Source organism: Mytilus galloprovincialis, chromosome 13 (assembly GCF_965363235.1).
Source record: "Mytilus galloprovincialis chromosome 13, xbMytGall1.hap1.1, whole genome shotgun sequence".
NCBI classification, from domain to species: Eukaryota; Metazoa; Mollusca; class Bivalvia; order Mytilida; family Mytilidae; genus Mytilus; species Mytilus galloprovincialis.
Window position 1 is genome coordinate 68331759 of NC_134850.1, and position 11607 is coordinate 68343365.

Sequence of the window (11607 nt, forward strand, 5' to 3'; positions counted from 1 at the left end):
AATGAACACCACATCAAACTCAGAAACTTATAAACAAACAAAACTTTAAAAACAAAATACAAGACAAAGACCAATACCAAAACAAAAACGAAATAAATGACAATGACTAATTATATACACATGGAAAAAAGTATTGCAACACCAAATTGAAATTAAAATTAAAAAAAAACTTTTTATTTTTTTGTTAAATAATTTGTTGAAATAGAACTAGTTAATCATTATTTGAATATCACCTGAGTTTAATCAATAAATATCGACTCTATCAGTTCTTATCTGCACATGCAGCTACTGTACTCGTAAACACTAAAACATATGTTTTTATCCTCATTGTTTTCAACACTTAAAATAACCAAGTTTATAAATTTATGTTATTGACACCTTGTAATTGGTCATACACAACTCATAACTGTAGCAAGATTGAAGATAATCAGCTGAGAGAAGCAAGTATGTCGCTGTGATAATTGCACGTATTGTTGGTCATCACCATTCCACTATAAGTCGTTTTGAGAATAAAAATCAGGCAAGAAACGATGTTAAAGACCTTCCAAGGTCAAGAAGACCCCCTATAACATCTGCTAGGGAAAATAAAGCATAATGAAGGATGGTCAGAAGGAAACCCATTACAAACAATACAATCCTTAAAAGAGAATGATGACCATACAGGAGCCTTTAAACAAGAACTGTTCGAGATCGGCTCATCGCTGCTAGCTGGTTATCGTGCGATACTACCATTTCGGGGACCTTTGTCTACGAACAGACACACAGATGCCCGTATACAATATAGTGCAGAGCTCGCCAAAGTTGGAAATTAGCGTCGTGGAGGAAGATCCATTGTTCCAATAGAATTCGGTTTATCTTCCTTGTCCCAATCGTAGCCGGAATTTGAACCATATCGAGCATATATGGGACACTATTGGGCGTAAAGTGCACGAAAGGACACCCCAGTTCAAACAAGTCATGAAATAAACAATACCCTTAGTCAAGAATGGTTGCTGCTAGCTTAGCAACAAATTAGTCGACTTATGGCAGGAAGCAGAAGACGTTAAGATGCGGTTATCAGTTTGAATGGAGACTGCGCACAAAGTACTAATTCTTTGGCGTATAACGATCAACCATGATGTGAACAATCAATTTAAGATTAATTTTGAAATGTCTAACATTGTAAAGGTCGACTACAGTAAAAGTTGTAAAATGCATTTTTTTGTACAAAAAACACTTCATTTTGTTATAAAAAGTTTGGTTAGATAAAACTTTTTTTTTCATACATTTTTTGTTTATTTTAAAGCCAATGTTATCATTAACTACGTTTCAATATTATTTTACAAATATTTTAACATATTCCATCAAAAATAAGAGATTGGTTTTTCAAGTTTTAAAAAATCAAGGTGTTGCAATACTTTTTTCCATGTGTATACATTAACAGCCGACTACAACAGAAGCAGTTACAGACATGTAGCTTGCCAATAACTAGACCTGTATCATGCCAATAGCTAGTTTAAGAATAAATGATTTTATTTCCGATGCAAAGACCCGTCAATCAATATTAATTCCAATTAATCCATATTCAATTACCTGACAACAGTATTGTTCGTATATATCTCATGAATAAGTTTGTTTAAAGATTTTTTGAGGTTTTGAGCTGAATGACGCCATTTTTGTTATTTTGTAGATTGTAACTATGCATGGTTTTATGTGAAATACCTGAACGTATAAAATGTCCTCATGTTGATTTTTATTTGCGAATGATGTCCTTGTACGGATGATTTAAAACATTCACTCAGAGTTTTGACTAGTTTTTAAAACCCTGGTGTTATATTTGTTTTGTGTTAAAATCGAATACTTTTTTTTCATACACGAGCGAATCGAACAGGTTTAGATATTGAGACATATTAACCGCTTCAGATGATGACAACGGAACGTCACCATTTTTAATGCATAGTAAACAATAATTAAGAGAAAAAATTTCTTTGTCGTACGTTTTGGTCGTAAGCTACCCGTTTAAAATCAAACATAGATATCAAGATCCAGAAAAGAGCATAGCTCATATCTAGTATTAGCTTTATCTAAATTCAGTTCAGTAGGATAATCTCTTCACTGTTCATGCATTCGTCATTATTAAGAGCCAATAAATACATTAGATGTATGTTTCATTATAATACTCGATTAGTGTTGTTTATTCTAAAGACAAATAGTATACTGCTTTTGTCCTCATTAATCCGCAATTTGTTACGTTGCTTGGGGTTATAATTAATTTTTTTTTTGGTAATGTGTTTATTGGCACAAAACTACATGTATAATAATAATGGTAAGTAAGTCAGTTCATAGTACATAAGCAAAATCGAGACAAATACATAAAGTTGATATTTGCGGTTGAGGTTATAATTATAGATTTGTCACATTATCATTGTTGGAAATGATGGTTTTAATTAAGAGAGACAGACTTTAATAAAAAAAAATGCATGCAACAAAAGCGTTTTTCTGCATTTTGCTTCTATGAGTAACGCTCTAAGCCGAACATTTGAAACCCATGGATTTATAAGGAACGAAAATGTTGAATAACTATTAACTAAAAAGGACATGAAAATATGCAAATTCATCTAAGAACTACTTTGCCTAAGGGAGTTTCGACCTTAGTTTCTGCATAATTTCAAAATGTATAAACGGGTAATTTTAGACACTTTAATTTGCGTGGTTAACACACTTCACATATTTAGATAAAAATCTAAATAAACTATATTATGGCACTATTAAAACTATTTTCAATTAAGATCGGCTAGCTACGGGATTTCGAATGTTCATAAATGATTTTTTTGTGTACAATTCTAAATCTTTCCCCCTGAAAAATGATAATTTTATGTTACTTAAGAAATCTTTGTATTCACAAATTTGTAACATACATTCTGTTTCAATAATTCGTGTTTATTCAGAAATGTCTGTACGAAATTAGAGAATATAAAAAAACCAGCCAAATATACTACTCGTACTACTGCTAACTACTTCTACTATAATAATGATGTTTTTGATCAGCTGACGTACAATTCATTCAAACAAAAAAAGCAATCCAAAAAAAAAATCAATGAATGAAAAACAATACGGAAGACCCTAATCAACATAAGTCTTAAATTGAATCCAAAATCTTTCTATCTTATTCCTCTGTCTATCGTTATTTTTTTGTATATTAATATAAGGGATCTTCCTTCAAACATAAAAAGTAGAGAATATGATTTCAAGCAATTTGTATCTAATTACCATCATGAAGGATCATACAGTTTCAATAAATTTTGTATATATAATTAACGATAAGTAATTTAAGTTACATGTAGGTGTTTCCAGTAAAATAAGGTGATTAAAAACATTGATTTGATAAGTAATACAAAACAACATCACCTCAGAAATACTATGGATTATCTAAAAAAAAAAGCTTATGTATTTATATTTTCCAATGTCATTTAGAATCAATTCAATCCTTAAAGGGGCACTAGCTGTCAAATTCATGTTCACCGATTATAATTAAATTATCATATTTGATTTAAAACAATGTAAAACATTTTAAAGTCTAAATAAAACAAAAAAACAAGGTACAGGCATGAAAATACGTAGCTTCGTTTCGTCGGTATTTGAGTCTAGACGCCATCGAATGAGTTATCGAGTTGTCCTCTATACTCATCCAATGACCATATAAGCGATGTAAACATAATTAAATACCAATTGTTCAAAGAAAAATTGAAAGTCTTTCCACATCAAAGAAATTTTGATAAGATAGTTTCTTCTTACTGATGCTATAAATTAAGGTTTAATTATAATTTTGAGTGAAATAAGGGAGATAATATGCTACTTCCGGTGAAATGAATGTCACTTCCGGTCTCATATGATAGCTTCTTTCACACTGATTCCAAAAATATATAGTTTCTATATACTTTTGCATGTAGAATGGGAGATAATTGGCCACTTCCGGTTTGTTGGAAGTCATTTTTAGTCTTTAGTAATCAGTTTATGTATCTATATGACAAAATATATGGATTCTGAATACTTTTATATGAAAAATTTGCAAAAAAGGCTATTTCCGGTTTTCTCAAGGTCACTTCCGGTGGTATTTTTGAAGGTCATATGTCATCTAACCTTTGTACAAGGTCAAATGGCTTTATAATGAAGTATGTTGAAGTTATATTCAAATAACCTCATATCAAGACATTTCAGGGGCACTAACTCATATAAGATGCCATTAAATTGTATAAGACTAAATTAAGCATATCTTCATTACAATAAAGCAGACATTTTGCACTTGTTCTTTTATATGTATCTTTCAAAGTGTCTGAGAAAATGCAAAAACAAGCAAAAGTCACAATTGAGAACTTGACCTTGACCTTTGATCTTGACCTCATTTTCTAAGTTAGGACATAGGGGCCTCAAATAAAAATATCCCAGGCTTATACGGTTAACGGTTGAAGAGTTGAAAAAACATACCGACAAATTTATTGTGTAGGGGTAGATAACTCCTATCAAATATCATCGAATCGCTTCGATCAAAATTAGCCAAAAATTCTTGAGGATGTAACGAACAATTTGTAAAAGAAATTTTGTAGCTAGTTTTTTTTGTTACGAAGGAGATGCACACACATGATAAACAGTGAATAGGGAGAAAACTCTTACAAAGAAAATGGTTTGCCTTAGCAGGGTAAAATTTCAAAGCGCATAAACTATACGACACCATATGAGAAATATCTAAGCGACATATTGCAAAACAAACATTTATCGCAAGAACAAAATTTGGCGGAAGAAAAAAAAAATATTCAGAAGAAAAACAATAAGTCTTTCCAATGAAAAGTGGAAAGACTTAAATATAGATATAAATTGATTAAGCAAACACGTGCTGTTGAATTATTCTAGGTTTATTTAATTTCATATTAAAGATAAAAAATAAATGTTACCGTTTTATCTGTATTAGAACCTTTATTTGTGGCTCGAATCAGTCAATCAAATGATTGAACTTTGTTTCACTTTCAATGTTGACATTATCTTCCTTTAAATAACTTTACACATATAATGCACGTGGTATCCATCTCAAGCTAATAAAGGGTTAAATTAAAGTTCTCATGAATACAGATTCAATGAGGTGGACTCATTCACTTGCAAAAGAATAATTCATAAACAATTCTGTTTGCTTATTTTGACAAAATTAAACCTTATTGGCTACTAAAAAGGTATTATTATTTAACTATTTTGTAAATTCGTTACTGATTGAGGCAAAAATATAATATATAAGGTTTTTCATATATCTCGTAGCTAGTGCCCCTTTAAGTATAAAAATTCTTGTAATTTTAAAACAACAAGGCTGACCGAGTACAACTGTGTGTGCATAGATAATGACATTATAAATACAATTCCTACTATTTTGTCCGATACTAAAACAGATCACAGAAAATTATAAATATGAATTAACAAAGGACTAGAACTTACTGAAATGCCAGACGTTTTTAACTAAACTGAATTAAAAAGTATGTTTACGTTAACATTCAAAACAATCAATCTATTAAGAAGTTAAATATTTAATTATCTCCAATTAATCGTGAGGAACAAGGCTTGTTAAACGCTTAAAACTGGTTTCAGAAGAAATTTGTTAATTTCCAATGCAAAGTCAGCCATGTTCAAATGAGTATATTGACACGCCTCAAAAGACGTCACAAAATGTCGCTGTTTCTAGGTTAACGTGATATTTTACTTTTTACTATGAACAAAGAAAGAAAATTAATTATATAACGTCATGATAACAGGAATTACATTCACTTGAGGTAGCCTCTACGAACTAAAAGGTAGGAGATAGAGTATTACTAGTAATGCATATGGATCGAGAACACTTGTAAACGAAATATTGATCTTCATGAAGAACTAATTATAAATAATGCTGTCAGAGATGAGTTAACATAAGTATTTGACTAATGAATAATTTTACATGTCTAAACAAGAGTTTCCCCGGAAAAGTGCAAAGAAAATCAAATTAAACAACGACCTGTTAACACATATATTGTTTGTGCATATCACATTTAATTACAATATAAAATATTTAAAGATGAATGCCTGGTTATTTACCAAATCATTGTTAGCTGGAGATGTTTATCCCTATAAAATTCACGTGACGTAAGATGGTTTCACACGTAGCACGTGTGACGATATCTGTTAATTACATTCATATCACGTGGTAGTGATTCTTTAGTCAATGCTATAGCGCTAAAACGGTAAATGATATATTTAATCCTCAGGGTCTCACCTGGTGCAATATAGAAAAGTCAGCACAGATCAGATATAAGTTAATAGATTTTAGTCTTTGCCATATGTGCCTCTATCTATTACAAGAACGAGATAAAGGAAGATCAAAGAAGGTAAAATCCTTATTGAGTACAAGCACTGGAATAAAAGAAATAAGACCATTTTTTTAATACTTTAAATAAAGATTGGTTTTCAAGTTAAAAAGAACCACTGCATATTACTACATGAAAATATATTTCTCTTTTTAAGAACTGTAAACTTTGCGTTCTACCCCAGAAAGAGATTATCTTAGCTATATTTGACAGGACTTTTATGAATTTTGGTCCTTAATGCTCAACTTTGCACTTTTTGACCTTTTCAACTTAAGAAGCATTTAAAAAGACATTTGTCATGAAAAGAAAGATAACTCTACGAATACATTGATACTACATTTTTTTTCAAATCAAGGCTATAAGGTAACTACGTCAAAGATCTGATACAAAAAGTTTGCACGATATCTTTTTCACTTGAACCTATCAAGTTAATTTATTGATTTCTATTTTAGAAATGTATTCTTTCCTTGCGATTTAGTACATAACTGCAATATCATTTTGAGATTATTTTTTGAAGGTTGATTTTTTTCTCCTAAATATAATTTTGAATATAATAATGCCAATAATATCGCTATTTTTTTATATTAAAAAAGACGTTATGATTATTAGCCACGTGTAATGTCACAAAATATGATATTCAGAGAGGAATAGTAGATTAAATGCCATGTGATGTCGTTTGGTAATTTCAATGTTGATTTTACAATCAATGTTTGCATACATTTGAATATAACCCTTTATTCGATGAACTTTTCCAGGCTAAGATTTTAATACGCAAGACGCGTGTTTCGTCTCCATAAAACTCATCATTGATGCTCAGGTCAAAATAGTAAGAAAGCAAAACAAGATGAAGAGCATTGATGACCTAAAATTTTAAAGAATTGTGCCAAATACGGCTAGTGATTTTATTTAGGGATAATGACAAATATGATAGTTTCATGTTTCACTGTTTTTAATTCCTTTTTTCCTAAGCAATTTAATGCATTCTTTTGAATCGTATTGCGCGTAACTATCATAATTGCTATGCTATGTCTGTGTATGTTCACATTATGTACACCTTATTTACTGACACAAAGCCTGATACCGTCTTGGTTGTGACTGTGACTGACTTGACATAACATGAACTTATTACTCATCATCGTACATTGCCTACACGGTACGACTTTTAATTGTTTGATTTTGCATTCTTATTAAACCTTGGTACACTTCCGAATGACATATCATTTAATTATTTCTGGACAGGCCACATATTTGCATTATACAGAAGCCTTGAACGGAGATAACAGTTCATTTAATATGTTTAATTCAATTTTCTTTTATAAGGGTGATATCTATTCAAAAAATGAATAAAGACGTTGCTGATATCTATCTACAATTAAATAATAAATGAAAGAAACGGCAAAAGTATGAAGGGTGATAAAACTTTAGAATGAATGAGATATTATCTTTCCATTTCTGTGTTATATGTTTTTAGTAGCGACTGGTGATTTAGTTAACATCTATGATGGTTGATTTTCTTTATATTAGTTACTTCAAAGCAGATTGCAATAGGTCTATTAGGTTCCAAAATTTGTTATTTCATTAAATGTTTAACGGACGTCATCATTATATGTTTGACATTGGTGAAATGACTGTGTCACCCCAGTTATATCCATTTTTCGGATTTAAATTTCCGTACCTTTTTTACGATTTGAAGATTATAAAATCGCCGAATTCGACTCTCAAGACGATATTGACGATAATCAAATCACAGATACACAGGAACGGCCAACCATCCGAAGTCAACCCTAATTATGCTTTCTGTTGTTTTTTATTTTTTGTTTTGCCTTTTTTTTACATTTTGTACTTCATTCTATTCCATTTTGGAAATAGCGTTGTGCTACGTTTTTGACACAAAATTTGTTTTGTTGCTTTGTATTATTCCTGGAGTATAAAACTACAAAAATCAATTACGTCTCTCAAAATAATATCAATAATAAAAACATGACAAAGAGTGAAATTCGATTTTTAAATAATGTTTTTTGACAAAATAGTTCCTTTTTTCCTGTTGTTTTCACGCATTTCCAGTATCATCCACCTAAAAGTAAACAAAACAATACACATCATGTTCAGATTCTTATCGAATGAAACGGATATTCTTTTCATGAGTTTTCTATGAAGTAATCATCGTTCGGACATTTATATGAAATATTATTTCATTTGATTTAAAAGGTAAACTTTTAATTTATAAATTACAGGGAAGACATTTTGAAATGATCATAATGTTTTACATTGTTAGTTGCTAGATTCATTTTCAATATATCTGATCTACATATTGCTTGGAGATAACAATGTGAATTTGATTGAGATCAATTTTTCGTTAAAAATGAAATATACCAGCTGCAAATCAATTTTCAGATATTACTTGAGCACACGTAATGTCTTAAAAAGATACATACCAAAAGTGAAACCCAAAACATCCCAAATAGTGACATCACTAATAAATTATTGTTATTTGTGTTAAGCTATAATAATATCTATTTTTATTAACTTACTGGTAGAGGCTAAAAGAGAAAACAAATATACACAATTAAATATTAATAGGGAATACCGATGTACAAAGGACATTAGTTAAACAGCAAATTTAATATCTCAATAAGACATACGCTGTGTAGGTTTTAAAGCAGATACCTCAAAAGTATGTAATTTTCTAAAATTTGATAGAAAAAATAATCATTATTAAGTTCGTTACTTAGAAAGGCTTAATTTCTTAAACTTTCGAAGCATTTGCCTAGTTTCAATTTCTGATTGTTTTCAGCTTTATATACTATTCAGATTTGTTCTAATTTGTATCTGTAACTGGCGCAACTAAGTGGTCGTATGCGGACAAACGTACTAAATAGTAAAATACCAAACTCAAGGTAAAATTCAAAACGATAGATAAGTTCCTCAACTTTCAAACTAATGGAAAACAAATGTAAAATTCCTGACTTTGTACATGCATTTTTGAGTATTTCCTGCAGATATTTTAAGCATGGTGTCTTTAGGGAGTTTTCGCGGCGGTTCATTGAACATCAGCATCAGAATTACAGTGTAAAAGTATTCCGATCTATTTTGAGTAATTGTTGTGTATGCATATGCATAAAACTTCAGGTCATACACATCATTTGTATCCTGTTGTGAAAGAGTCAGATCATTAAAAAAATCATTGAAATCATTTAGAGAAGGAAGATGAAATTTATATTATACAACAATAAAATATATATCTAACACAGTATTGATTTAAAATATTCTATAAAGGTGTTGCATTTAGTCTTGTTACATTCAACGTTGAAATGATGTTTATAGACGACACTGGGATGCTCACCTAAAAGTTCACAATTTTTACCAGTATATCTTGATAAACACTGGCAAGAGTAGTCAGATCCATTATTTATGCACCATCCCGAATGTTTACATGGGTCGGGTTTACAATCTGTAAATATATAACTTTGATGTAACGTTTATACCAATAAACATTACAATATAATAGTTATTAAAGGTACCAGGATTATAATTAATTTCGCCAGACGCGCGTTTCTTCTGCATAAGACTCAATCGTTAACTCAATTCGATTACCATTTAGTATGTGCTCTATAAGAGAACTATATCTTATATGAATCAAAATATACATTTCAGTTCTGTATTCACCCCCTCCAATTGTTAAGATTTATTTAATGCTTTCAACGTGCATTCATATTAGTCATCATTTTCAACAGATCGATTTCTTTGTCAGTAAGTGTCAAGAGTGTTACAGATATTTCTGTCATTAAATAATAATTTTATTTTGGATTGAAGACGGCTTCTGATTGGCTAAAAGTATTTTGTTTCCTGTAAAACTGAAAACAAAACTGATAAGTATGATCTTTTCTCCTGAAGTAATTACCCTGGTTTTATTTAATATATCAACTTGGAAAAACAAGCTTCTCGGTCAAACCAGCAGTGCCGTGTTACCAGTAGTATTGATACATAAGTACAGATCGAGCAAATATCAAAAGGAGACACAACCTTGATTTCATTAAGATTATATGGTTCACATAAACAATGTATCATAAAGATCATGTTAGTATTAATTAATGAATACTGAACGGGTTGTCTTTGGAGTCATTTAATCGCAGTGACACCGATCCAGTGGCAGTAGCACATACTATGACAATGAGGTGTACGCGCTGAACAAATAATTCTTATTTATAAAACAGTGAGATGTGGAAAGCTTTCTTATTTGGAAATAAAAGGAAATAGACGCTAACATCCCTCCATCACTTCATGGCATTTAACAAAACAGCAAAACCGAAACCGTAAAGTATAGTTATACGTAACAGGTTTTGTACAACAATATTTTCATCAATTCAAAAATGAAAAAATGACATGACCCTAATGATTTTATTAAACAAAAACCAGCCATAGTATTCAGAATCACTTTTTGCTATTTGGGGTATCAGTGAACGGCAAACTGCCTTATAATGGAATAACTATAATGCCTATGAGACCATAAAATTGAAATTGTACTTACGATCAGTAAGTGCTATAAGGGAAAACAATGACAATGTAATTTTATGAGTAATTCAAATAACAAATAACATTTTTCCTGTAATAAAATGATTCTTTTCCCTTTAATTCAAAGAATATCATACTTATCGATTTATTAGTCATTCAGCCTTGTTGATTTGTTTTGATAGTGCTGTGAATTGTAATTCGAATAATTGTTTATCTGTTTTTCAGTTATTTACCAAAAAAAACGTTAATGTAATTTGTTGTCAGTTTTAGTTAATAATAACATGTAAGTTAAAACTATAAATGGCTTTTGAACCAACATATATGCCTCACATACTATAATTTTACATATTTGTTATTTTTGATGTGAGAGTTATAATAAACAGAAACCCTTGACTGGCGTAAATCTATTAATGAACATGAAATATCCATAAGTATTTTAAAGGTTTTTTTTAAATAGAATTCAGAATTTTTTACAATTGTAGTGTCAAAACAAGCTGTTCTATAAAACAAGACTTTAACGATCATTATATGAAGATACAATATGTGTACAAAAAGTGAATTACAAATGTTGTAATTACTGTAAACTACATATGTACGTGGCGTACAGATATACAAAAAAAAGACTATCAAACAAAGAAACCATATTAAACACATATACAATACGATTGATTTATGGTTGCTTTACGCCGCATGAGCACAAAAAGGCTATATCGCGGCGGCATATACAATACGAAATATC

General features: G+C 30.3%; 1 long non-coding RNA gene across 1 annotated transcript; it reads right to left on the reverse strand.

Moving 5' to 3' along the window:
* Positions 1–8347: 8347 nt before the first annotated feature.
* LOC143057660 (uncharacterized) lies at positions 8348–11022 on the reverse strand. Its single transcript, XR_012972778.1, has 3 exons — positions 9700–11022; positions 8888–8896; positions 8348–8430 (listed from the first exon to the last, which is right to left on the reverse strand). It is a non-coding gene; the product is annotated as an uncharacterized LOC143057660 (long non-coding RNA).
* Positions 11023–11607: the final 585 nt, after the last annotated feature.